The 24,907-nt window shown below is 39.6% G+C and overlaps 2 long non-coding RNA genes across 2 annotated transcripts; both read left to right on the forward strand.

Moving 5' to 3' along the window:
- Positions 1-1,513: 1,513 nt before the first annotated feature.
- Positions 1,514-4,735, forward strand: LOC111923093 (uncharacterized). Its single transcript, XR_015286084.1, has 2 exons — positions 1,514-2,038; positions 2,763-4,735. It is a non-coding gene; the product is annotated as an uncharacterized LOC111923093 (long non-coding RNA).
- Positions 4,736-9,265: 4,530 nt separating this feature from the next.
- LOC147653416 (uncharacterized) lies at positions 9,266-20,865 on the forward strand. Its single transcript, XR_015286086.1, has 3 exons — positions 9,266-9,374; positions 17,403-17,506; positions 20,420-20,865. It is a non-coding gene; the product is annotated as an uncharacterized LOC147653416 (long non-coding RNA).
- Positions 20,866-24,907: the final 4,042 nt, after the last annotated feature.

A 24,907-nucleotide genomic window follows, 5' to 3' on the forward strand; every position in this document is an offset into this window, starting at 1 on the left:
CATGTGCATCTCAGTTGTGCATTTCTTCTGGTTGTCAAGGAAACCACCGCAGGATTCCTGGCAACAGACTTCATCTCAATCGGTAATGGAAACACCACAGGTATTAGCCAGTCAGTCACCTCCCACCGGGTGCTATTTTGGGAACGAGTCCATAGATCAGATTCTCCCCTTCCAGCAGCTCTGAAGCTGTGAGGGTTTGTCGTGTGCCTTTGTCTCTGTGGGGTTCAGCTCTCAGGCAGTTTCTCTGGGCAGAGAGCCATCCTAAAGGTGAGACCGTTAAACACTACTCTCAAGGTACAAAAAAAAGCCTTCAAAGCACTATGGTAAATGTGTCTCTAACTTTCCTAAAGTCTGGAGTGAGGGCTAAAAATTACCAGGCAGAAGATGGTAGTAGCCTTTGTTTCAAATGGACTCTCTTTCTCTTCATGTACCAAAACTGTACAAAAAACAAGCACATTAGTAATGGATACCTATTTAGTCATCAAATGTCCTGAAGATGTTGACTGATATCTCCAGTCCTGGGAACGGCAGAACACTGTGGTTATGGCTCTGGGGTCACCTGTGAGTGCTACAGGAAGTCACCCAGACTGAGTCAAAGTGCCCCTGCTACCAGCCTGTTCTCAAACTGAGTTTGTCCAGAGAGCATCCAGAAGGGTAAAGTGCTTTATTTCCAAAAAGGGGACAGAAAAGGAGTGTGATTGGGGATGTTCATAGGAAATGACGGCGCAAGCTGGAAGAAAGTTACTTGAACACTAAGGGGAAAATACAGGACAGGATAATGGGGAAGACAGATGGTAGGAAGTAAAACTGTGATGTACATCTGAAATGGATATGTAAAACAGGGGTTAGAAACCTTTGGGGTGGGAATGAAAGAATTATAAGAAATGTCACCATAGGGAGAAATGGTTGTGGACAATTGAAAAATCAAGAGGAATTTATGGTAAAAAAATAGATGGGCCTGTACCATCACAGGACTGCATGGTGTTTCAGTTTGTGAGGGAAAAATCTGAGGTAATCTCTACGTAATTAAGCATTTTGGAAGGAAAATCTGGGGTAATCTGTAGGGACTGAAGGAGAGGTGCATGCTCCAAGTGATGCTGAGGGCACTGAAGGAATGGCTGGCCCCCCGGGTGGTGCTGAGCAGACATGGGGGTCACTGAGGGGAGGTTGATGTTGCCTACGCTCCTCTGATGAGCTCATGGGGGTCACTGTGGGGTGCCAAATGCTTTGTGTGTTGCTGAGAGGGCATAAAGGTGGCTGAAGGAATGGTGGGTGCCCTGCATCTTGCTGAGGGGACATGAGGGTCATTTGAGGAGGAGGCAGGTGCCCCAAGCACTGCTGAGGAACCATGAGGGTCTCTGAGGGGCTTTTGGGTACCCTGCATGTAACTGAGGTGGTGGCAGATGCCCTGTGTGCCACTGAGGGGGTCTGCAGATCACTGAGGGGGATGAGGGTTTGCCGGGGCTGGGTGACCTCCCTGAGGGCAGGGCTGGGACTTTGCTCTTGGCCTTTTGCCCTTGTGCTCCTTTGGCTGCCTGGAGAGAAGGGCAGCCCTGTAAGGGGGGTGAGAGCCCCTGACTCCACACGTGAGGGAGGAAATGGAGCTCTCCTGACCCCCAGCCTGCCCTGTAAGCAGGGCAGGGGTTTTCCCCTGCCTCGGCCTTGTCCCTGCTCTCTGAGGACAGAGCGAAGCTGCTTAGTGGTAGCGTGGGCACTGTGACCTGTAGGCAGGCCTGGGTCTCTGCCTATGCTGCATGGCTGCCAGTCCTGCTGGTGCCCTGACACTCAGGGCATGTGTCATGACCTTGTGCAGCCCTTAGTCCCCAGGAACATCCCGTGGTTCCTCTACACAGGAAATGGATTGGAGGGCGGGGAATTAAATAAAAAGAAAAAGAGAATATTGTCTGGGATGGTACTATTATCATTAAGAGAAATCTAATCTTAGAATTTGGAGAATCTTCTCTTAGCTTTTTCTGTTGCTGACCTCATGGAAAAACCTCTGCCAGAGGTAAATGCTCCCAGGCCTAGATGATCCCAGGTAGGTTACTGGAAGTCCCAGAGTTTCTTTTTGGTTGAAGAGGAATCAGTTCATTAAAATCCCCTCTTTCCTCTCACAGTAGTGTAGGAAAAGTAGACAAATCCAGAGTAGTGTCCCGTCATGTTGATGACAAGTGTTCTTTTTTCTCCCTTTGTGCATTCTGCTCTCATGAGGGAAAAGAAAAAGGTATGGTAGTGGTGAAGTACTCAGATAAACAGTGATTTTAAAGGGAAACAGAGTAGTAAGGTAACTGCGAGTAATCATAGTACTACTTGCAAATCTTTTCAAGGAGATTTACAACCTGTTGAGTTCAAAGTTTGTGGAAATCAGTTTCTGGAAGGAAAAGTTAAGCAAATAATCATATTCACCTGAAAGTCATTAACAAAATAACAGCCATAAACTGAATTTGTTTAAATAATACCAAATTAAACCTAATTTCATCTGTTTTAGAGTAAGAGGATGTATGGAGAATGTCCTACATGACATACCTCAGCTTCAAGAGCAAACTATTTGATAGTCTTCCACAGTAATTCATAAAAATGGATGAAGGGAAAATGTAAGAAAGTAATTTAGTGCAAATTGTTAGTGTTTAGTGTAATGATGTGTAATGATGCAGTGTTGAAGCTGAAAATTAATTTAATGTTGTCCTTTAAGGACCAGTGTTGAATCTGTTGCTATTTAGTATTGTCATTAATGAGCAATTATGATCTTTGCAATTTTGCAGGTGACATTGATCAGAGAGTGCCTGAAGAACTGGAGGGCAGGAATCCAGGTGATGCTGTTGAACTGGAAGTGAGAATTGACAAAACTGCTGATACTTCATGACAGGGATACAGATACTGTTCTTAGGCAAAACTAGTTGAGTCTTCTAATACAAGATAGTGAAGAAATGGTTGGGTTGCAGGAGTATAGAACAAGATATTTTATTGCTTACTAATGACCCTGAAACACAATGACAGGTTGTAAGAGAAACCCCACAAGTTAAAAAAAGAATAAGCAGGTGTAAACCTCATAACACAATCCTTCTCTCCATTCAGATCCAAAGGAGACCTGAGCTGGAAATCTGGGTCCAGTTTTCTTGGGCAGCCAGGAGTACACTGAACCAACAACCAAACTGGAAAAAGTGAAATGTTGCTCCAGCTCAAATTTATGATATCACAGTTATATTTGATGTTGATTTGAAGGTGAAAACAATGAAAAAAAAAAAAACTAGGAGAAACTCATAACACCTGTGCAAAGAGTAATGCAGCAAAGGAAGAAGAACTGAAAATTGCTACTGTTGAGATTTGTTACAATAGTCACACAAAAAGCTAGTGGACCTTTCAATTGAAAAGTTAAAATTAGATGGGCATTTCTATTTGAGAAGGATAAAATTGTCATTACAAGAAAGAAAGATGCCATTTCTATTAGAACCATTAGTTATATATATTTTTTTTTTTAATCCTTAGAAATTCCATGCTACATGATCTTGAATGTTGATAGTTCTATTTTCTAACAAACCCAGGAGGAAACATATTTCAAAGACACAAACTTAAATTTGTTTGCAAGACTGTGTCTAAACTGCAGGAAACCAGTTTGGGAGATATATAGACAATGTACCATGTGTATGTTTGTACTCACCTCTGAAGAAAAATTCTATGGAAGCCTTTTAATTTTCTATCACAAAATGGGCAGGGTTCACATAAAGGAAAAATCTTTTGTATTGAATACATGTGAATTGACTTCATGACTGACCTCCCTGTAAAGCAGTGATGACATGGTTGTATATGCTATGCCAACTTTGCTGTTTAACCTCACTGCTTCAAAAGGCTGTTTAAAAAGCCCTCAATAATATTGCTTGGAGTAATAAATAATAGCTACAAGGAAAAATTTACAGTTAACATAGTGAAAGAAAACCATAAAAATTTTAAAGCTTAGTAAAAGAATGAAAGCAGTTTTCTACGCTCTTATGAGTCCCTTCTAGTCAAAAAGAACAGCAATTATATAACTACTGTTAACTGCATTAGACAAAAGCACCAGAATATCATGAATAGAGAAACCAGTGCTGTGTTAGTGAAGTTGGAAAGAAACTTTGCTCTTATTCACTGTCTATTTCCCTGTAATTTTAAGAATTTCATATGTATAATCTTCTAAACCAAAGAAATAGATTTATGACTGATTAAATGTATCACTCCATCAACTGCTAATTGACTTTTGAAAACTTGAATAACCTCACAGTTTGCTTGTGTTCCCCTGCAGATCTGTGTTCAGACCCTCATTCTGTAGTCCCCTCATTATTGCTTCCTCTATCCATATCTTCCTGCATGTCACCCTCCTAAGGAGAAAGTTATGGGAATTTTTTCCAGCAGTGAGTTTCACCCTAAGAGATGGAAATTTGTTCTTTTAAAGGCTAAAGAAAATTTCATGGTTATTAACATGCTGGTTTTTTCAATGCAACTTCTCTCTATGTGCTTATTCTAGGCAGGGATGCAGGCATCAGCTTTTATTAAGCTTATTCAAAACTTTCCATTGTAGCACCCAGCTTGCTTATAGACTTGAGAAAGCTTTGGTTGTTTCAACACAAATTTGTCAAGTGCATTTTGAAACAGTGATTTTATATTTTTCTAGACTTGAAATGCTCCATTAAATACTGCAGAGATATAGGAAATATGGGCAAAATAATAGCAGACAGAGAAAACAGTTTCACATCTAGGACTTTCATCTGCGTAAATCAAGAAGGAAAAAAAGAACAAAACCTGGCCTGAATTTTTTGTAGAGCAAAGGTATCTTTTTTAACCCCTGAAAGTGCAGGGAAATGCCTCACCACTCTTACTCGAGGTAGGAAACAATGGCACAGAGGGTTTTAAGTGTTTTGAAGCTGGATGCCCTTTGACAAGCTGGAGGAGAAGAGTCTTGGGTTTTTCTCACTCAGGAGTTGTCAGGGTTCCCAGGACACCTCCAGGAGTCCCTCACTATAACACTGGAGACACGTGTTTCTCTAACACAGAACTTCAGGACCACAGGCAAAATAATTAAATTCCGTTTTCCATAATTCATTTTTAAGACAATCAAGAGATAGGCAGAAGAAATATCAGGGAACAAAAATGCTGTAGAAGGGGAAGAAGACACATGTATGTCACATCTTGTAAATCCTAATATAATGTTATTCAGAAGTTTATAGACATTTATGTTTTAGCTACAGCTGAACACTGATTTACATAAAAGCTGAAAACTCTTGACAACTTGAAATTAATTGACAAAGAAGATTAGGGTAGATGTTGTCAGAATGATCCCAGTGATAAAACAGAGCATTGCAGGTGTACTAACTCAGGTTAATGCATGGTAACAATGACCAATAAGATCATGGAGTCAAACCATAACCCAGCACTGCTGGGTTAATGCTGGGTTAAGACCACCATTAAACTATGTCCCCAGGTGCCACAGCTGCACGGCTTTTAATTCCTTCCAGGGATGGTGACCATCACTGCTCTGGGCAGCCCATTCCTGTGCTTGACAATCCTCACAGTGAAGAAATGTTTCCTAGTATCCAACTAAAATTCTTGGCCCAGCTTGAGGTAAATTGAGAACATTGCTGTCTTATGTTCTGTCACTGTCAATGAACATTCTCAGGGTCCTTTTCTACCAGAAAGTTTCCCAGCCAGTGTGTCACCAGCCTGTAGCTCTGCATGGGGTTGGTTGTGTTTGCCTGATTATACCTCATAAAACTGGCCTCCATCCTTTAAGCCAGCCTTTCCAGATCCATCCTCCTACCCTGTAGCAGATCAAAACTCCAACCTAACTTCTCTTGTAGAGACTCACCGAGGGAACACTCAATCCCCTCATCCAGATCATTGATGAAGATATTAAGGTCTGTCCCCAACACTGGTTTTTTACCCAGCAAACAGTGCAGCCATCCACACCATGGGAAGCCAGGTTTCCCCAGGAGAATGCTCTGGGAAATGGAGTGTAAGGCTTTACTAAAGCCTTAGTTAAACAATATCCACTGTCTTCCCTCATCCTCCAAGCAGGTCACTGTCATGGAAGGAGATCAGGTTAGTCAAGCAGCACCTGCCTTTCATAAGTCCATGCTGGTTGTCCCATATGATGATCTGCTCCATGACCTTCTGCCATACCAAGGTCAGACTTCAATGAGTCACATGGCATAAAGGCCCAATGGAACTTCCATATAAAGTTAGAAAATCTAATCTAATCTGATGTACCCAGCATGGACAGAATTGGTGATATGAGAGGTTTTGTATATTATACAGTCTCTCAGATGAAAAGATGAAAGTTTTATTATTCACATAAATACCTGAGCTTTTTCAAATCCTTTTTTAAGTCTTAGCTCCATTTTACCTTGTGACAATGACTTGCACAGATTAATTACTTGACTAAAAAAACACTTTCTTCTCAATATAAATTGTATGACACATCCAAATTCCTCTCTTTACTACCCATCACATTTTTATCTGTCATCTATTGATATGTGAATAGGCAAAAATAACACTGATTTGTACAGATTTATTTTTTTTCATTATTTTAATAATCATAACTGATTTTGATTTTTTTTTCTTTTATTTGTTTTATTCTTCCATTTCTGCCATATCTTGGGGGAAGAGAATCCTAGAAAATCTATAAAGTTGTCTTTCAAACCACAGTCACTCTTTGCTTTGGCTTACACTGTTTGAGTAGCTAAAATGTTGCTGATAATTTTATGTTTTGTCTCTCCTGAGTACTTTGCTTGCAGTTTCCATATCAATGCAATGATAGCTTTCTTTTCAGATTTGAATTTTTAAGCTTTTTGGTGAAGATGCTGCTTTATTATCTTATTTCTCCCAAGAGGTTGAATAAGTAGGACCAGTGCCACATCTCCACAATATAGTCAAAGTTACTAAGTTCTCATTTCTTTATATAACTGACAGAAATAGAAATGGACATTTGTGTTTATTAGAGTAGTTAGGATCAAAAACCTGGCCTCTTGATAAAGACTATAATAATGTCAGCTGGTATAAAACTGGTTTACTGCTGGTGAATATCAGTGCCAGCTGGATAGACTGTATAGTATAGAAGGACTTCACAAAAATTCCCTTGCATTTTCCCTAGAGAGAAATAAGGGATCAGGAGCTGAAACCTCCATTAATAGTTAATAATCTGTTCCATATACAGCAGTCCAGTTGCATCTCTCATGTATGACAGACCAAAACATTTTGCTTGATAATTTGGTAGGATACAGTAGATAACTCCAACTTCTTTGAATAAAATATATATTTTAGCTCCAGCAATTGTATTGTGTTTGACTGAACCAACATAAAAACATATTTGGTCTTCATTCTTATCTGATCAAAGAATAAAAGTACTGATTAGTGGGGAGAACTTCCTTGAAGTTCTGATGGAAAGAAATGCAAAGATTTTTAATGTATAAAAAGTCTTCTAAATCCAGTATATTAAGCAGCACCACTCAGAACTTTCTTAGATATTAAAGTAAAAAGTAAGAAAGTTTGCTGAAAAAAGCAACCCCATTAAGTTTTCTAATTCTCCTTCATAGTTTATTGACATGAAGGTAAAGTCATTACATTAATACTCCCTTTTGCAATTAGCCTTATTGTCCATGACAAGTCTCATAAAGACATAGCACTTCATTAGTTTCAAGATGCATTGCTGTGCAGAGTAAGGGAATGACACCTGCCCCAAACTGCTCTAGACTCCACATGAGTAAGATAGTCCTACAATTTCATTGTTGTACATTATTGCCTTAACTAGTGAACTAGTTGAACAAGCATCTTCTTTCTAACCTTCAATGTTTTCTGTATAAATTCAATAGTGTCACCACTTGCTGTCTCCTTAGTGACTAATTGATATTGAACAAATTTTTAAGTACTTTTCCCTCTCAATGCAAGTGAAAGGTACCACATGACTGACAAACACTCGTGTTCTGTCTGCATTAGATAAGTACAATCAGAAATGGTGGCAATGCAGCACAGCTGGTAAGTCAGATGTATAATAGCAGGATACAAGTTTGTTATTTTTTGCTGAGAAGTTATACAAGTGAGCAATAACAGCAGTTTTTTTTATAGATGGAATAATACAGGCTCAAGACCAGAATGTGGGATTTACCTCACTTTTTTTGGTATTAAAGAATACCAGGGAACAAAATGTCTGAGTGAGTTATACTTTAGAGTCAGTGGCAAATAGTAGGCAGTTCAGCTAAGCAACTCACCTGCATCATCTTAGATGCTTATTTTGAAGCAATATGAATTGCATTTGGTGCTTGGGTTATTAAAATTTGTTATGGTCTAAGCACAGCCAACAACTCAGCACCACAAAACCACTCCCTGCCTCCTCCACCAGCAGTATCGAGAATAAGAAGGGGAAAAGAGAGAAGACTTGAGATAAAGACAGCTTAATATGGGAAGGAAAAGCTGCCAAAAATCCCAGAGCAAAATAAGGGATTCATTCACCACTTTCTATGGGCAGGCAGGTGTCCAGTCATCTCCAGGTGATTTGGGAAGACAAACACCATAGCTCCAAACATCCGTCATTCCTTCCTTCTTTCCTCTGCTTTTTATACTAACTGTGATATAAGATCTGGAAAATCCCTGTGATCAGTTTGGGTCACCTGTCCCAGCTGTGTCTCCTCCCAGCCTCCCTAGCACCCTCAGCCCCACAACCAGCATAGTATGAAAAGCAGAAAAGGCCTTGGCTCTGTGTAAGTCCTGCTCAGCAATAACAAAAACATCTCTATATTATCAACACTCTTTTCAACACTCATCCAAAACATGGCCCTATGCTGGGCGATGTGAAGAAAATTAGCTGTACCCCAGTCAAAATGAGTAGAAGGGTGTAGGTAAACATATTATAAATATTATACTGAATGCATGAATTTAAGCATAAATTGATATAACAGCTGACTGGGTGTTTCTCTCTCTCCATTGCTTAAAGCTAGAACTTCTAGAACTTGGGTCACTTAGTGTTTGCAAGTACTTAGCTAACAAAAAAACAAAACAAAACCAAACAAAACAAAAACCCCAAAAAACCCCCAAAAAATATAGGCTGAGTGAAACATCAGGAGCCTGGTAGAAGCAGCCCCCAGTCCTATTTAACCTGTGCTCACTAGAGTCTTTGCATAAAACTGTCTCTGTTTGGACAGCCCAGGAGCAGGTTAACAGCCAATATAAACACCTCAAATTTGTGCTGTAACACTCCCTAACTCATGTTGTTTTAGCTAAAAAGGGATCTATATTTTCCAGACTATGAATATACCATGTACTTTTGAGCATCAAGGTCAAACTGTGATCACATCAGTGAAGCCCAGCAAGTGATGGTCAGCCAATATTCACAATTCATGGAAATGAAAATGGTAAGATGATTTTTTTTTCTTTTATGTTTATAGCTAATGAGACATTTCCATTAGAAACCTCGATCAAGTAGGAGAGTTTCAACCTTTGTGCAGGTTTTTTGGAGGGGTGAGCTACTCTGTAAGGTTGCTTACCTTTTCACCTTGACTACCATACAGAATGTGATGGCAAGTAGGTTCCTAATTTAGATGCCTTAAAACTAGGTGGGATGAATCTGGGAGGATTTGTTAGGATACTCCACAATGCTTTAGTACCAAAATCAAAGAAAGCAGAGCCACCACAAGTAGAGGCAGCACTGCTATTTACTAAGAAGAGTTAGAGCATTTCACTGACATGCTGCAGGTATTTCTCTGGGTTGATTCAAGAGAGAAAATTAACTGTTCCAGTCACCAGCTACATAAGCTTGTCTCTTTATCTGAAGCTGTAGCATTCTGCATTTCCTCTTTAAAATAGACTGCCATAAACTGAACATTATTAAGATTTCTTCACAAGGGGAATAAGAAAGTAGAGCTCACTACAGTGTCCCCTGTCTCTTTAATTTCACAGCTGAATTACCAGAGACTTGCTTAAAGAGGAAAAGCTACAAGAAAATTCAGAGCTGCTGGAAACACATATATGTACATATAAATATGTTCAACCCTTTGGGTGTTATTAGAGTGGAAATAACATCTAGAATATGTTAAATCTCTGTGCAATGAAGGAAAGGGGTCATGCATTTTTTAATAGGAAATGACAGAGGGCATTTCATCCCTGCAGAACCATGTTGTTTTTACTTAAGCTAGTTTTAAAACAGGTAGTTTAGCTGCTGGTTAGTGGAGAGCTCAGAAGACACTGAAAAAACAAAGCATTTACTTTGTTTTCTTCAAGTGTGATGGGAGGTGTTTTAGCTCACAGTGACCTCCTCCACATGACTGACATCTGTGTCAGCTCAAGCTGCTTGATCAACTGATGATAGAAAAATCAGGAAGGATGTATTGAGAATTTTCACACCAAGCACAACTTAGATGCTCAAAGGCTTAAAATATTTGATCTTTTGACCACTGGCATGAAGCAGTGATTACTTGAATTTTTTTGAGACAGTGTCCTAACAGGTGGGACTGAAAGTCTTAAATATGTGAAAAAAATTAATGTACATGGCTGCCAGACAGCTCATCCAAAACCGTTGGAGACACAGTAAAGACAGCATTTAGCTTGCTCAAAGTTCTAGATATTAGAGACAGAATTGATTGTAATGAATGAAATTTGCTTAAAGCATTAAAGAATATGTTGATTCCTATCTGTGCTGTTTTCAAATTCACCCCTTATTGGAGATGATTATCTTCTGTTAGCTTCAAAGGATGTATTTGCCATGGTTCTTGAGTGGAAGCATTTTTTCTGAGATAATTTGTCCAAAAAGGCAGTATAGACTGCAGATGAGAATCACCATTAAATAAGAACATGTGGGCTTATTTCAGTGATAGCATCCCTACGTACAGTACAATGACAAGAGGGGAGCCAAGGGATCTGTCAAAGACACAACACTGGTTATGACAACAAAGGAATGTACAAGGCCCTAACATCCTCCCAGAGACACTTGCCAGGCTCTCCTGTATGCTCAGCACTTCAGGGTTGTGGGAATGCTCATTTTTGGCAAGTTTTGTAATAATACAGCTGTTGTAGTGTAAGAGGCTACACTGGGAAAAATCTGCAATTGTCTCTCAGGGTTGGTTTCTCTCATCCTGTGTTCCTCACTGCAACACTTGCGACTGCACAGCAATGAGCTGTGACCCAAGAGCTCTGCTGAGAGCCAGGCTCCACCACAGTCCCTGCAGAGGAAGAGAAGGCACATCTCCATGAAAGTGCTTTGTCAGCTCATGAATCCTTTTTTTGCTGCTGTTGAGCTGGCAAACACAGTCTGAAAGTTGTCTGACTGCATCACAGTGGCTTTGAGTCCAAGCCAGTACATCAGTCTCACATGTGGTGCTTGCTGCACCTTAAAGGGCTTCTGTTGGTCTGGACATGCTGTTTTTCTGTCTGTCTCTGGTAATACTGTATGACCTACATTTCTCTGCCTGTTTAATGTGTTTGTGTCTAATTCATCCCTGGTTCTGCCCCTCCTGCTCGTTCTCCAAATATCATTACTCCTTAACTGTATCTAGATGGCTAGAATTAAAGAGCCTTCCTCTGCTGATAATTATTTTATTTTAGTCAGGGAGTAGCTTTCTATCTTTATCTGGGTCAGTATTAAGCTTAGCTTCCAGTGTTAATTTTCATGCTAAATATTCTTAATTTGTTCCTCCTTTATAAGAAGCTCCTTGATCCAGTAAATCTTCTTGTCCCTCCTATGGTGTCTCTAGTTATGAATTGTCATGATTCAGTGAATCTGCAGAGAAACTATTTTAATTATCCTCCCTTTCTCTCTGTCTTCTGCCAGGATGTCCAAGCCTCCCATGGAGGGATCATTCCTATCCCTCTTCAGCTCCCCTGAGGCAGTTGGAAATTTTTCATGTCAAGTTATATTTTTGTCTCCCAAATCATTACTGGTTAAGCAGTTCTTAGTGCTGTGATGTTGATTTCTGAGGGGAGATTCCAGCTGCAGGGAAAGGAAGACATGAGCTCAGGGAAACTGCCAGAGAAAATGGATATATAGTTTATGTGAGACTTGGCAAAGCCAGAGAAAGGCCTGATCAGTTGCATCACACTCTGGACTTCAAGAGTCACAGATTTCTGCTTGATTCAGTGCAAGAAGGAAAATCATGTTTGCATGATTTGTAGCTGGCATGTGTTTCATTTTCTTGGGTTCTGAACCCCATCACACTTTTGGTGAGTGGTGAGCATGGCCAATGGGCTAGAGAATATCCAGATCTCAGATGTATTGAATCCAGCCCAAATAGCAGAACTGTCTTTCCTCAAATTCCAGTAGTTCTGAAAACTGGTTTCTGGGCATCCTGAGACCTCAGAAGAAAGCATCACAAACTTTGCAACAATTAGGACTTTGCTTCATGCTCTGACTAACAAGACAATTGCTTAGATGGCAGCTTAAGCATTGGTGCAGTTAGTTGAATAAAATGACAAAAGCCTGGATAAAGTGCTTCCCTCTTAGGCTCAACACTGTCAGTCATCCATTCAGGCTTCAGAAGTTCCCTGGTGCTCTTTGTTCAGCAAGAGGCTTACTGGAACCACCACACACTGTGTCAAACTACCAGGAAATCCTGTATCAGTTCATCCTTTTGAAATTGTCATTGAAGTCTATGGACCTAAAGACTGATAAGCATTAATAATACCGTGTTCTTTTTATCCATGTGTGGCAGTTTAGTCTCAGTTGGTTTTATCTTAAGCTCAGGATTTGCAGTCCAGGCTAGTCTGCTGCAACTCCCCACCTCCTTGTCCTTTTAAAAATGGTGCTTAACCTATCACATATGGATACATAAAGCTAAAAAAAAAAAATCAAACTCGTTTTTATCTAAGTCAGAGGTTTATGTCTTTTGTTTGTAACTTGGACTTCTTTTGGCAAGTGCATCAGCCTCCTGTCCACGGTCCACTGGCATAAGTCCCATAAGTAGCATAGCTTGTCAGAGTGATAGTGTTGATGCTTTTCTTGCTGAATTTTAAATTTTACTTGGGGTTTGTTTGTTTAGGGATGTCTGTTATTTAGCATTAATCAAACAAGTAATCAAACAGAGATTTGAAGGTAGAATCTGAACTATTTCATGGGCATTTCTTATCCTGGCATCATCAGCCAGGACAGAGCATTCATACAGCCACACCCAGTCATGTGAGCACAGCAGGACCCAGAAGGAACAGCTGAATATATGGGTACAAAACCCACTGCTCACTGTCCAGCACAGTTCTACTTCACAGGGGGTTTAACTTCTCTTTTTCCAAGAATCCCAAAGATTTGAACCAGTATCCAAAAATGCATTTGTGGAAACCCTCTTGTAAAGAGAGCAGACCAATGGGTTGTCTTTACATGGTGTAAAGACTCTGGGTGTGTTTCAGCAATACATTGCCTGTCAGGGATGGCTTTAGGGCAGCTGTCATGGAATGACACAGAAAGCAAGATGTAGTTCTTGCTCTTGGAGGTAGTAATAGATGAAGTGTGGTAATCAGAAATATTAGTGTAGACTTAACCAGAATACACTGCTAAAGTCAAGTCACTCTGACAGAGATTTTACAGTTTTCAGCAAGGCAGATTGGTTAGATCAGGAAAAGAATGCAAGGATATAAGTGCAACATTAGGCAGCTAAATTCCAAATCTGCAGAATTTCTAATCTGTGTTCTATAAACAGAAAAAAACAAAAATACACAGAGCCTAGGTGTGCCCTGAGATTCTGTGGATATATTGACAGCCTGGAGCAGCTAAACAACCAGTTCACAATAAATCCTGCCAGGTGTTGGGCTGGCTTTAACTGTTCTGCCACTTACCTCATGAAAAGCCTTTCTCCAAATATACACAATATAGGCTGCAGCGATAAACACAGGAACTGCAAAAAAAAAAAAAAAAGAAAGAAAGTAAATAATGCTGCTGGTGTGACCATGACTCATTAGTGCAGAATAGAATGGAATGGAGTAGTTCCAATTGGAAGTGGCATAGAACAATCATCTGGTCCAACTGCTTGATCACTTCAGGGCTGTCCAAAAGTTAAAGCATATTTTTAAGTGTACTGTCCAAATGCTCCTTAAACACTAGTTTAAGGTACATAAAACACCTCTCTAGGAAACCTGTTCCAGTGTTTGACTAGCCTCTCTGTAAGGAATGTTTCCTAATGTAAACCTTCCCTGACAGTTTTGAACCATTTTCATATGTCCTGTCACTGGACACCACAAAGAAGAGATCAGCATCTCCCTCCCCACTTCCCCTTCTCAGGAAAATCAGAGGGCAATGAAGTTGTTCTCCAAACTAGTGATTTTAGTGCTTCAGTGTTCAAACACTTATCTAACACTGCCCATGAACACTCATCTCAACCCTGTGGGGACCCTGACTGGATGCCTGGTATCCACCAAAGCCGCTCTGTAATCCCCATTGCAGCTGGACAGAGGAGAAAAAGAAACAAAAGGGTTCATGAGTTGAGATAAAGACAGGTAGAAATCATGCACCAATTACCATCAAGGGGCAAAACAGACTTGACTGTATGAGATATTAACTGAAGTTATTGCCAGTCAAAATCAGAGCAAGATAATAAAAAACAAAGCGAATCTTAAAAACACCCTTACCCTGCACCTCCTTCATTTCTGGGCCCTATGTCCTCCCTCCAGTGGCACATGGACATGGGGAATTAAAGCTGTGGTCAGCTCATCACATATTTCTGCCACTGCTCAAGGAGACAAGTCTCCTGCTCCAGTGTGAGGTCCCTCCCATGAGAGAGAATTCTACATGAACTTTTCCGGTATGAGTCCTTCCCATGGGCTTCAGTTGTTCCTGAGCTGTTCCAGCCTGGGTTCCTTTCCACACAGTGAAGTCCATCAGGAGCAGCCTGCTTTGCCATGGTCTTTACCACAGGCTGCAGGAGAATCCTCAGTTCCAGCACCTGGACCACATCCTCCCCCTCCCTCTCCTCTGATCTTTGTGTCTGCAGAGTTGTTCCTCTCGCATATCCTCAGTCCTCTCTTGTCTGGCTGCAATTACATCTGCACAGTAACTGTTTTCTCCTTCTTAAATAAGTTATCCCAGAGGTGTTGCTGCCATCTCTGATGCACTTGTCCTTGGCCAACAGTGGTTCCCTCCTGGAGCCAGCTGGCACCAGCTCTGTCAGACATGGGGGATGCTTCCAGTATCTTCTCACAGAAGCCACCACTGTAGCCTCTCCTCAGCTGCCCAAACCTGGCCATGCAAACCAAATACAGACCCAGAGACACATCCTTAAAAAGATAGAGCTGACTCTGACACCAGTCTGGATGGAAGACTGTTCTCATTCCCTTGTGTGAGAACAATGGCATCACTGGAATGCTCATTTAAAGAGGGGGTGGAAATACACCACTCACACAAAGCAGAGTGTAAAGCCTATGGGTTACACCACTTGCAGGAAGAGACCAGGTGTCCAGCTGCTTGTCCATTAAAGATATCCCATGGATTACAGTAAAATAGTAAGCAGTGGCTTGAGGAAAATAAGGGAAAAAATGGTTTTGAATTTTGTTTTGTTTTTAAGGTTATTGGCATGACTGAGGGCATTGGGAACTCTGCAGTGATTTCACTGCTTGATTTTTCCTTTTAAGGAAAGATTTTCCAGGAGGTAGAATTTAGGAACAGAATGATCTCCCCATGGGTCAGCTGAGAATGAAATATCTGTCAGCACAGCCACATAGCCTCCCCTAGCACATGCTGACATACTTATAGAAGTTGGCATGCCTAAAGGCTTCTTATTATTTATTCTGCCTCTCCTACGGTCCCTGAAGCATAAATACTCAGAAAACTATGAGGTCTTGCTATGCTCCAGTTCCTTTGCTCCCCCATATTATATTCCCTAGGGTAACCTTAGGAGCAAAGAACAACTTCTAGAACTCACAGTAGCATAGGAATTCATTTATATGCATCTTATTATTGCAGACCCTTGTCCACCTCCTTTAAGGATACTGGATCCTAGGCAACAGAATATATTTCTGTACAATAATGCTGGAAAAGTTCATCAGGTTCAATGTACTAGTTATATAGATTTTCTCTCCCTGACCTAAAAAAAAAATTAAAATTTAAAAAGTCATTCCCTTTCCAGGTTGCAAAAAATTTGGTATTACCTATCTGGCAAACTTTAATATGTTTGATAAAAGTTCCTAAGAAAATATTTGCTTTAGCCACAACCCAGTTTAAGAAGAAGTGCAATTTTAGCTACAGGAAAGGTGCAGTCCTGGAAGAGTACAAATATGCATGGCAATATTTCAAACAGAGGTCAATTATTAACGAAATTTAAGGGCTTGTCTTTGGCCTACAATTATGATAATATTCAGTATATTTTCCATGTATAAAATGTGCTATAAAAGCAGGAGGATTTTAAAAAAGGGTCTTATTTGTGAAAACCCTAATTTCTGTATCTTGCTTTTGAAATATCAATAATATCTTCTGTAGTGTTTATGTCTGTGTGTAATGATTTAATTACACAATCACTACCAACAATGGTTACTCCACAGTTTGAAACATTGATTTGCTGGAAGTCCATCCCAAAAGGGATACCTTTGACTCTTCCATAGTGCATTATCTTGTCCCACACTGAAGCTGATGGTACCAAAGAACCAGAAGAAGCTGAATGGTACCCAGGAATGGACAGTTCTACAGTTCTGTCTCAGTCATGAATTCTCTGTGCCCTCAGAGTGAAATGTTGTCTCTCACCAGCCATACTGATGTGACTGGCACCACTGCAACTTTCATCTAAATCATGTATCTCTTCTTAAGCTGCTCTTCCATTTCCTCTGTTGAATTTCCTGACCAAATTCTCCTTGCCTCTCATCCTTTCTCACTATCCATACCCTTTCCCTCTGTCTTCATGCACCCAATCTTTTCCACTCTGCTGCTGCATCTGAGCTCTTTCCTGTGTCCCTTTGGTACTCCCAGTTTCTTGCCTGTCCTACAGGGTTCCACATTCCAGCTCTTTAGACTTAATTTTGACAGGAAGGCCCCAGTTAATAAGAATAATTTCTCATTGTGCACCTGCTCCTGTTTTGATATTTACTCACATTGCCCTGATCTGTCCACCTCATTGTTTCCCAGTCCAGCTCATCCCTGTTATACCCCAAATACTCCTTCTCAGTCAGCTCTGGCCTGTAATTCTACCAATCTTTTGTGACAGCAGTGTTTCCTCATGTAAATCCTGCAACTGCTCTTCTCTGCTCAGTTTCCTGTTTTATGTTACCATATTCCAACTGTCCTCCCTCTTTGCATTCACATCACTGATCCTGATATGTGTGGGGAACCATATTGGTGGGTGTAGAGAGACAGAACTCATGCTCTCAAAAATTGCATAGAAAAAATGTCTTCTTTCTAACCCTTCCCCTGAATAGACAGAATAGAGAGGAGCTGGATGTGAACCATCAACAAGGATTTGCTGACTAATATTATTCCTTAGCAAGGTGAACATGAGGACAGTAAAAAGGCTGATATAACAGCATACTTCCTTGCCAAGTCTCTAATTCCTGTTCTACAGTGTAAGGACACTGGATCTTCTCAAAGGTTAGTGGAACTTTAATATGGATAAAACCAAACTTTTCCCCCTCTAGTTACAATCTTGGAAACAGCTGAATAAACTTGGTTATGATTACAAAAAACAGCCAGAAGCAGATACTAACATAGAAAATGTCACCTTGAACAGTCAAATTTAAAAACATTTCAATTAGTAAGTTAAAACATGGGAAATATTCTCATGAGAGGAGGTGTTTTCCAAACCTAATTATAGATTATGTTTATGTTCTTGATGTAATATGATTTAAATTCATTATCCATCTGTAGTGAGAGAAAAGATGCATTTTAATTCACGTGCTTCATCTAGCATTGCTTGGTTTAATAATGGTGATAGATAGCAATGGATTAGAGGTCAGTCTCCCCAGGAGGAGTTACTGGTTATCAGTTTGATGAAAATAAACCCAGAAAACCACTCCAAACCTTCTGAGAACTCCCTTTTGCAGGGAAATTTTCAATTGATGTCATGAATTCTCAATAGAGACCCTAATTTAATAAATACTCATTTACTTCCTGAATTTTTTGCATATTGCTGGGGTTGTATGTGATTACAATATGGCTATCTAAAGATATAACATAAACAGATCCTTAAATTCCTCCAGAGTGATGGTCAGCTATATTTACTAAATTTAAGAATGGTTTTTGCCAGCCTATATGGTTTAGAAATTTTGGATGATCAGTCTAAGTATCAATCCTTTTCTGAGGTATATAAATAGTGTAACATTATTTCTCTCCCTCACATGCACATTCTTTTGAACTGAATAATTTAGTCCAGCCCTTGAAGCCTGTTACACTTTCCATTACAAATTACTTTAGAGGCCATAACATTTAAGTACTTTTAAAACTAGATAAATGCACTAAAAGCTGTGCTGCATTTGCATAAGTTCAAACCATTGTTTGGGGTTTTTTATAGCTATTTCAGCTAAGAAGCCTTTGTTCTTTTTTTTCTTGTCTGCTCAGCCCTTCTCTTAGCTATCCCTTGGTATCAGTTTCTTGAGCTGATTCAAAGTATTAACATGGAAACCAGACTGGACAAAAACAATGCACAAACACCCCTTGGAGATTTTTAAACTTTTGTAGAGAATTTGAGTTTCAGAACATGCTACATATAGTCCTGTATGACAAATGTCACTTTTATGTCTTTGATTAAGTATTTTTTATATAAAATATGATGCAAGGAAAACACACACATGAGCACAAAGAGACACAAACCTGCTGAGTTTTAATGTCTTTGTATCTGAGCCTTCATTACCAAGTGCAAATAAAAATTCAGAACTAGTAGCTGTCCAATAAAGATCTAGAAAAATCTATACAATTAGTCCAACACAGGTTTCCATCAGAAACAATTGTCAGGCCTCAAATGATATTGGACAAGGACTTGAAAAAATAAAGGGGAATGTGGCCAGTTCCTTGTCTGTTTAATCGAGCACAAGATGAAATGAAAGATGCAATATGAGCTGGTTGCTGCTCAATTACTGTTGAAGTTTTGTAAAATGAGTTGACTGCTATCTTATTTACATAAGAAAATCTCCACTCATGCTTCACTGAGCCTCAGCCAGACCTTAATTGAGAATTTATGGTTGAGTTCTCAGTGGAGGTGAAGAACTGGAACGTTAATTCCAGGTGCAGTGGCTGGCCTGAATTCAGTCACATTCATGACACTGATGATCAGCATCCATTCATGCAGAATTCCTATAACAAGTCTAGACTTGAGTTAAAATTAGACAAGCAGTTACCTATAATTTGGAGCCAGTCTTGAATGCACTTGGATTTCCCTGTATTTATATATACAGCAAAATTACATTTTCCCTGGCTTTTCTCTGGCTCATGTGTGAATGCTTGTAGTGAGACATTTTTCAAACTAAGTCAATAGATATTTTGGAAAATGGTCAAGTTTGCCACATGTAACAAAGAAAGTGTCACACAGGTGGCCCTTATCTGTTCTGCATTTCATATATAAGGAGGGGTTTTTCCAAGGAGTGGTAGAAGGACTATTTATCTCACCGTGGATTTTGATAGGCTCAGGAAGTTCTGTAACCTTTTGATAGCTGAAGATGGGTTGTTGGGCACAGTTCTCTGCTGTGACAGTCTTTCCTGAGTGAAATTTGGTAAACTATTCAAGACCAGCACCCCTCTTCCCTCCCCAAAGTCAGTAACCTTGAGGATGTGCATCAAAATGGAAGCAAGTTTTTAGGTTTTAAATATATTTTAAAATTTCTTTGCTAAATAACTCATTGGAGTAATTCTATCTAAATTTAGTCTTTGTCATCCAACCATTTAGCAGAGGGCCAAGTTGTTATGGGCCCTGCAGTTGTAATGTTTGGGGCTGAATTTTGTCTCAGTTCCTAGAAGTTGAGTTGTGCTTTCTGGGCCCCAGTGGTGAGGGGTTGCACTCAGTTGCCTGAATACAGACTGAAAGGTTGGTGCCTTTTCTGCTGTATGACTTTCTCCATCTCAAGTTTTGAATGGTTAAGGCTTGCAAAAAAGCAAACACATGCATGATACCTGTTCCCAAGCTAAGCTCTAAGCAGGGCCATAAAATAGAAGAAACCCTTGGAAACTGGTTGACACTCATACTTTCACTCTCTGACAGGGTACACCCAAAACTCACTAGAAAGCTAACTGCAAATATAACAGAGACCCATTTTGGAAATCAATGATTTAATGAGATCAAATTGCAGAGCAGTGAATATAACAGAGAGAAACACAGTTCCATTCTAGTTATGATTAAGCTATTGGATTTTCTAAATATTCCACTTTTTCCCCCCTCTGAGATACCATTTTCTTAGCAAACCTACCATACATAATTATAGATTTTTGGTGTTCCTTACCAGCTGAGAATAATACTGAATCTACAAACTTTTCCTTGTAAGCCTGGTGTGTTGTTCATTATAATTTTATTCTTAGATCAGCAGCTTGTTATGACCCTAAGACAAGCACATCTTCCTCCATCTACTCCCCAGACCACCTCACCCCGTGCAGCAGTCTGTGTTCCTGTGTCCATCACTGGGGCAATCTGTTCAGAGCATGCTGGCAGGCATGTTACAGCCCTCAGAGGCTCAAGTACCACAGGGAAGCTCCAGGCACCTGCAGAGCACAGGTGTTCTCTAAGATGGCTCTTTGCTTATAGTAATTGAAGGAAGCAGAGGGAAGAAGAACCAGTGGAAGAAAGCTGCCCTTTATGATTTCAGAAGGTTGGGATTACCTTCCACTGTCAGCAACTAGAAAACTGTCACATGTAGAGAGACAATTGAGTATTGGCTTTTTAGAACAATTTCTTTAGGATTTTCTATTTGTATGGGGTTATGTGCTGTATGATGGGCAGGGAAGAAATACAGAAATAAACAAATAAATACTTTCCATGGAAGTACACAGGTTGGACCTTAATGATTTCTCTGTCCTTGGGGATACATTATCTCTGGGGATACCTTAGTCCTGAAATACTTTGCTTGGATATCAACAGTACTCACTGGAGCAGTTCTCTTGAGTGAGGAATCTGCTGTCCCCAAAAGCCTGTACTCCACCTTGGCTCTGCAAGTTCCAGGTCAGGAAACCTCCTGTATTAATTGAAAAAAACAGTCAGGTAGTGGGAAGTGCCTGGGGTTCTGCCTTAAATTTTTGCTCACATATCCATTCTGAGCCTTCCATGCCTGGCTTTCAGTTATTCCCAGAGATTAATTACTGCTGGAAAATCCCTACACTCATGACAAGATTTCCATACTATATGTCTTGGTTCTGGACACTGAGAGAAGCAGTGTTGGAGCTGGGTTTTGACACTCAGATCACCTGGCACAGCATCCCACCTAGCACAGCTCATGTCACACATGTTGGCACTGCTGTGAATCTCACAGCAGCCATGCATTAAGGGTAGGGAGCAGAAATCCCAGGACAATCATAGCCTCTGTGGTGGGCTCCACTGAATTCACTGATACCTCAGCTTGCATCCAGAAGCAGCACTTCTGCATTTGTGAGAGCAAATGAATGGAGCACTCCATTCACAAAATAATTAAAATTATTTGCTCAGGTTTTGTAATCAGTTCAAACATCTGCACCCATAGCATAGAATTTCCTTCCAGCACCTGAATCTTATACACAGTTTTCAGATCCAGTTGCTCAAGGTCAAAATGCAGCTGGTCCATTCACCAGCCCAAAGAATTATGCCTAAACATTGAGGGCATCCATATAACCTCTTGGACTGTTGCTGTGTACCAGGGCAAAAGGATTTCCTCCAGAGCCCAGTTCCTTCAGAGCTTCATGAACATCTACTGATGGAAGCACAAATTACATATTTCAGTTGCAAGACTGAAAAAGGCAAGCTTCCCCTGGGAATTGTTTCACAGAATGCAGTATGTGAGAGAAGAACAAACACCAAAAATTCCCTGCCCCGTACCCTTCTTTTAATTGTAAGATTTATAATCCAGTAAGACTTAGTTCTGCAATATCATCTTGGCATTCACACAGATATAACCTATGAATCTTACATCATACAACTAATACCCTCAGCTTTGATCTTCAAGGGGTGAAAAATGCAAATACTTTATGCTACATTATTTAGGGGCTTCCTAGAGTTCAAGATATTAACGCAGTCCTGTTATTCAGTAGTGAATAGATTTCCTCTTTAGGAAGGTTATATTCATCTGTGCGGGAGAGAATGTAAGAAATAATCCCCATCCTGTCAGGCAATTAAAGCAGTATTATTCCTTGCAATTTTAGGTTTTAATTTACTGTATGAATACCTACACTATTAAGTCAAATATTTTTATGGAAAAAATCATTGAAGTTCCACGCAATAATGTTAAAGCCTTACACTTCCTACATATTCCTCATTATGAGAATATTATGGTCTGGCATAAAACCAATATACTTCAATATTTAAACTGAAATTTAGGAAATGAGCTGTATTATTCTCATAGACAAATTAATTACCTAAACAAGGTTATTTTATTGACATAATTTATAAGAGGTATTGTTAAGGTTAAAATGTGATTTTTGTTCTCAGTTTCCCTGCTTTTTCTATTTACAGTCAGTCATTTGCAACACTTTGAAAATTAAATTGTGAACTGGAATTTTCCATTCCTATTGACAGCTCAGCAGCAATTTTTAGGTGTGGTAATCTGAGTAAAATTGGTTTAGATGCTTATGATTTCAGACCGAAAACCAAACTACATTTTTCAGCAGATTGGAGAATCACCAGATTGAAGTACCACAATCTTGAGTAGATTCCTTTAATGACTGTGGTAATTTATGGTTATAAACATTAAAAACCATTGTTTCATAGAGGGACAGTATAATTTTCTATATGGATTTTTTAAAATTGATTTTAAGCTCTGTTTCAACAATCTGCAGAAGTAAATTCAACTGGTATTTTCTCATTACATGGTCATACTTCAAAAATACACATTTCAGAAAGAGCACACCCGTTATGAAGTTTTACTCTGACAAAGAAAGAGTTTCCAATTTAGAGGAGAGAGAATGGCTATAATTAGCCTCATTAAGTCAATTTTTTGCCCAGTGTCTATATCTGAATGTGCAAGCCTCATTCTTGTCTAGCCAGTAAGAGAAATGCTGCTCCCAAGGCATGAGTCAGATAAACAAAAGAAAGATGAGTAAAACCACCAATTTCCCATCATCAGTTAAAAAGGAGGGTCAAATTAAGATGCAGGTGTTTAAATTTTATGTATGTGTGTTGGGTCAAATACTCATTCCAAAGATATTTTCATTGTCTGAAAATTTATTTGAAAAGCAGAGCAGTAAGTGTTCAAGTCCCTGTTTCAATAAACATTTTTTGTGCAAAGAGGATCAGACTGACTAACCCCGAAGCAGCTGGATATGAATAATGCTTATATGGGCTAGGGAAGGATCAGGTTCAAAGAGAACCTGCAAGTGGATCAGTGTTCAGTGCTCCTCTGCTTCCCTGGGCCACAAAACACTTCAGGTTTGCCTGAGAAGTGCTGGAAATTCCCCCTGATGTTTGAAAAAGGGAAGAGGGAAGGACGGGATTAATGTGATATAAATAAACTCACATGAGGTGATATGAACAAGATTTCTCCTAGTAATGTATCAGTGATGTAAACACACTAGAAAATGATGCAGAGTTTTGGAGTTTTTTTTCAAATGCTGGCTTCTTTTTGTGATATTTATGATTAAATTCTGCATTACAGTGTAGTTTCCTGTTGTGCTTACCTATTTTGGAAATGTGGCTACCCCTCTATTAGGATAAATAAAGTGAATTTACTCAAAATGTTGTACCTACTTTCACACATAAAGAAGGAAGACCTACAAAATTGATATACCTGTCATTTTAACTTTGACAATGTGGCAGATACTAGAACAGACTGTTAAACAATCAGTAGATAAGAACCAAGACCAACATGAAGTACTTAAAAATGTCCAGTGTGGATGTATCAACTGAAAATCGTGTCAAAACTATCTAATTCCCTTCTCTGATTAATGATCTTGCTTAGCACATGGAAGAGAAGCTGAAAATGTGAAGGGTTCTGACTGTATTAACCTATTAAACATTCTACACCAACAAAGTTGGAAATTAAAGCCACTGTGTGTCAACCTTCAACTGACATAAAAATGACACTTAGGGACTGATTTTCATTCCTTTCTCTGCCAAAAAAAGAGGGTAGCTATTGCAGGGCACTCCCAAGATCTGCCTTAGTCCTAGTCCTGGTTAATCTTTATATTTGTGGCATGGATGGAGCGGAGCACACGTACAGAAGTTCTTGGGTGAGGAGATTTGTGTGTGCTTTGGAGGAACGGATCAGAATTCATAACCATGCTGTTAACTGCAGCAAGTGTTTGAGCCATGAGGATGAAATTCAATAATGACAAGTGCCATGAATAGTAATGCCTGTGGAGGGAACCTGAAGTGCACAAATACAAATGGGAGAATAACTGGAGGAACAGCAGTATGGGAGGAGAGGTCCAAGGTCATCATGGCTCACAAACTGCCTCTGAGTCGACAAGATAATGTGGTTGCACAAAAGGCAAATCTCATTCTGGGCTGTATTAACAGCATGACAACGGAAGTAATTATTTTTCTGTACTAAGCAGTGATAAGACCTCAGCTGGTGCACCATTCCCCAGTCTGAAAACAAGACAGGTGCAAATAAACTGGACAATCTCTAAAGGACAGAAAAAAAGACAAAAGTAAAGCACAGTTTATGTCAAAAGACTAGAAGAAGTCTACTTATTTAGTAAAATCAAGATGAAGTGAAAGCATAAAGAAATATGAAATGGAATTAAGATGATGATGGTCATTTTTTCTCTTCACATCTTATATAGGTGTTGCAAGAAATGCTGACTTAATTCAAACCAAATATTTGAGGCAGAAATTTCAGTATAAAGTTGTAATATAGAGATTGGGAAATTTTGTCAGGTTTGTAA

Source organism: Cyanistes caeruleus, chromosome 4, assembly GCF_971803275.1.
Source record: "Cyanistes caeruleus chromosome 4, bCyaCae1.hap1.1, whole genome shotgun sequence".
Taxonomy (NCBI): Eukaryota; Metazoa; Chordata; class Aves; order Passeriformes; family Paridae; genus Cyanistes; species Cyanistes caeruleus.